This window comes from Mandrillus leucophaeus, unplaced genomic scaffold (assembly GCF_000951045.1).
Source record: "Mandrillus leucophaeus isolate KB7577 unplaced genomic scaffold, Mleu.le_1.0 Scaffold183, whole genome shotgun sequence".
NCBI lineage: Eukaryota > Metazoa > Chordata > Mammalia > Primates > Cercopithecidae > Mandrillus > Mandrillus leucophaeus.
The window spans coordinates 2985615-2990223 of NW_012101843.1; positions in this window are offsets into that span (position 1 = coordinate 2985615).

A 4609-nucleotide genomic window follows, 5' to 3' on the forward strand; every position below is an offset into this window, starting at 1 on the left:
TTTTGTATTTTTAGTAGAGATGGGGTTTCACCATGTTGGCCAGGCTGGTCTCGAACTCCTGACCTCAGGTGATCCACCCACCTCAGCCTCCCAACGTGCTGGGATTACAAGTGTGAGCCACTGTTCTCGGCCTCATTTATTTTTAGAGAGAGAGCCAAAGGGCTTGTGGAAATGGAGATATCTGCCATTGAGTGTAGGCAAGCACTGCAAATTTGAAACCAGGCCCCAGTAAAATGCATGGCTTATGAATATAATGGAACACAAATGGGTAATTTGAAGCTGTTCTCCTTTATTTATTTATTTATTTATTTATTTATTTTTTTTTTTTTGAGACAGGGTCTCACTCTGTTGCCTAGGCTGGAGTGCAGTGCCAAGATCACAGCTCACGGCAGCCTTGAACTCTTGGGCTCAAGTGATCCTCCCACCTCAGCTTACCTAGTAGCTGGGACTACAGGTGCATGCCACCATGCCCAGCTCATTTTAATTTTGTGTTTTTTCATAGAGTTGAGGGTCTCACTATGTTGTCCAGGCTGGTCTTGAACTCCTGGCCTCAAGTGATCCTTCCACCTTGATCTCCCAATGTGTGGAGTTGCAGGCATTGAGCCACCCCACCTGGCCCCTTCTGATTTTTTAAATAAAAAATAGTTGTGTTTTAATAGACTCTTTTACAACTTACATCACACCTGTCAGATATTTATTTACATTTATAGCAATGCCCATATCTACAGTTAGATTAATTCCCTGCATTACCTCACCTTGCCTTTTTATGGTTGGGGGATATTTTGCTGCAAGAATCCTTCCAAACAGCACAGAGAAGTCACGTTAAATTCACTATTTACATTTCTAACCACAGAGCTAACCAGAGAAGGAGAAGGACTAAACCCTTCTCCTTCTCCAAATATATTTGGTGGAGAGATTAGGGAAGAATCCCAAGTAAACAGAATTTCGAGGAAAAGGCAACCTGTTAGGCTACAAGATTGATTCATTTACAGATAATTTCCCATGGAGGAAATGACTTGAACCAAAAAAAGAGGAAGCGTGGTGAAGACAGTGACTGCTTCTACAAACATGTTGGTTATTTTTGGAGGGAATCTGGGTATCTTTCTACCTTCCTCAACCCTGCGGTCAGCACTAGCAGCCAATAGAAACATGAGTGTTGGTAGCACTAAGCAGGCTTAATTCATTCAAGGTGTCTCACATTCAAGGCAACTAAAGAAAGTGTTTTGAATGTTTTCTTAACTGGGAAGCTCTGCTTAGTGTAAAGAGTGTAAAGTGTGACAAGAGAAGGACAGAGATACAAAATTACTGATAACAACGTCTAACAATAGAACATTGTAATATACTGTACTTGGCTTACAAGGCCTATACACTTTTTTGTTTTGGAAGATCCAGTGCTATCTGATTAATCTATCTATCTTCCTTTTTTTTTTTTTTTTTTGAGACTAGGTCTCACTCTTTTGCTCAGGCCGGTCTCGAACTCCTGGGCTCAAGCCTCCTGAAGTGCTATAGGTGTGAACCACCCCACCCAGCCTGCAAGGCTTATACTTTTTTTTTTTTTTTTTTTTTGAGACAGTTTTTTGCTCTTGTAACCCAGGCTGGAGTGCAATGGCGTGATCTCAGCTCACTGGAACCTCCATGTCCCGAGTTTAAGCGATTCTCCTGCCTCAGCCTCCTGAGTAGCTGGGATTACAGGCACGTGCACCACACCTGGCTAATTTTTGTATCTTTAGTAGAGACGGGGTTTCATCATGTTGGACCAGACTGGTCTCAAACTCCTGACCTCAGGTGATCCACCTGCTTTGGTCTCCCAAAGTGCTGGGATTATAGGCATGAGAAGACTTATATTCTGAATATGCCTTAGCATATTCACATGAATATTGCATTTATAGCAATATAAATTGGGTAACAACTGATCTATGTATACCTATGTTTCAGCAGCAATTCTGAACCCATGAAACATACTGTACTTTGATTTTTGCTAAACTGAAGTTTTATGTATAATATTTGGTTTAAATTCATTCAGTTATCCAGATTCTTACATATTTAGTAACAGCTCACTTCCCGTTTTCTTCACTTTTGGAAAACACCCTAAAAATCCATTTGGTTCTTTTTGACCATGTTAAAAATGGTGAAAATAATTCCCTTTTTTTGTCAGAAAAAAACAGCAGATGCACTTTTACACTCAGAGCTAAAAGAATGGCTTTGTTTTTAACGACTTTGGTATGCGCTATATTTGGTGCTAGATGAGGAGCAAAGCCTTATTTAAAGAAAGTGGATTTTGAGTATCTCTGTGAAAGTTTTCATAATGTCTGTCCGCACAGACCCAGTGCAGTCTGCTTTTTTTGTTTAAACGTTTCTCTCCTCTCCTTCATTGTAAACATGACTCAGTGAAGCCTTGCTTCTGTAAACAGCATTTGAAAAGTATGCTATCTCAGTCAATATGAATATTTAAAAATTAGGTTCCACTTATATTTTATTAATTCTGAAGCCATTAAAAAAAAAAAAAAGAAAAGGACATTAAAACCATAAACAGAAAAAACAGAGAAAGATGTCTTTCTAATGGAACCAGGAATAGTAGAGACACTTCTAATATATATATAAATGTCACTTCACAGTACTATAGAAATGTAATTTTAGTCATTTTCAGTAATTGTTTATGAACTTAAGCCAGGTAGCAACCAAATGTGCCAAAATTCAAGGGATGGATTCTTGCATATTTAATATCATTTGTCATATATATATTTGTCATATATATGACAGTAGTCCTTCTTTGAGACGAATTTGTGGGACTAGGTTATAAATCATCACAATACTTTTGACTAACAGAGAGAAAAAGGAAAGAGTCATTTAAATTACAAAATTTGAATTACAGAACACTTTATTATTAAGAGATAATTAGGTTTATCATTTAATAAGTATACAATAGCTGGAACTGATGACTATTACAGTGATGTCAAATATAGGGCTTCTATAGGATAAGCACAGACCATATTAATTGTGTACTTATCAACTCAACATGGCTTAAGGTATCATTTTATGGAACAAACTGTGCCTGGTTACAACATTCAGCCATTAGCCCTACTCCATATACCACATCATTAGCACTCTATTTTCAGATTGTCTTTTTTAAAACAAACAAACAAAAAACCTCTTTATGCTAAATTTGTAGCCCATTAAAAATTCCCTGAGTTGTTTTTCTGAAATCAAAGTTGATATTAGGTTAATTCTCCCCTAGGCTGCCTTTGCATACTTTATTTTTAATTAATTAATTAATTTTTTTGAGGCAGAGTCTCCCTCTGTCACCCAGGCTGGAGTGCAATGATGCGATATTTGCTCACTGCAACCTCCACCTCCCGGGTTCAAGTGATTCTCCTGCCTCAGCCTCCCAAGTAGCTGGGATTACAGGTGCGTGCCACCACACCTGGCTAATTTTTGTATTTTTAGTAGAGATGGGGTTTTGCCATGTTGGGCAGGCTGGTTTCAAATTCCTGAGCCTGAATGATCAACCTGCCTTGGCCTCTCGAAGTGCTGGGATTACAGGCGTGAGTCACCACGCCCAGCCTCCCTTGGCATACTTTAAAATAAGATGTATATTTGTCCTATTACATTTCACTGTGGAGTTTTAATGCTCAGTTATTGAGATGATATTGAATCCTGGCAGTTTCTGACACTAGAAGAAAGTCAACATTTATTGACACTCTCTTGGTATTTTACTTCTGTTGTGTAGTTTAATTTTCACAAAGCCTCTATGAGGTATTCTCATTTGACCAACACTCAGAGAAGGAAATTGAAGCTCAGAGAAGGTCCAGCAGCTGGTGAGTGGGTGAGTGGACCCCTGTGTGGCACTTTCCAATATGTCAGCAGTTGCTTAAGCATGTGGTCAGTCATAAACCTGATCAGCTAGTCTTCATTTCCATTTAGAAGGTTGACAATATGATCAAAATGGACAGGACTAAGGATAGACACTTGAGGGCTTCTGGGATCTCTCTGCAGGCTTGTATGGGGCCAAGAGCCCAGTTTAGCTGTTCTATCAACTATGGAAGCTATTACCTCTCCGTGGAGGCTGCAGACCTCCTTCAGACCACGAGGAGACCATGAGAGATTTTGTTAGATTTCTATCACAAATCATGGTCCCCTGTTTTATTTTTATTAATCGATGTATCTTACACTCGTTCCTTTTCTCAGTGCTTACTTACCATCTGTTATTTGTCAATTTTGGGGATTTGCTAGAGATCAAAATCAAAATCAAAAGAATATTTTCTGGAATATATTCTTCTTCTCTTGAATGTTGTCACATTTGGTTGCTACCTGGTTTAATTTCATAAACAATGATGAATATGGCTCAAATTCCATTTCTGTAGTACCATAGGATGTATTTCATGTTACTTTGAAGTGTTTATATTAGAAGTGTCTCTGCTATTCCTGGTTCCATTAGAAAGACATCTTTCTCTATTTTTTCTGTTTATGGTTTCAATGTCCAATTTTTTACTGGCTTCAGAGTTATTGCTCTGTAAACAAAGTTAAGGGACTTTCCTCCTCACTGTTTTTTCATCGGAGATATTCAGAACAGAAATGAGTGTTAACTATACTCCTGGGAGCTGTGCTTATG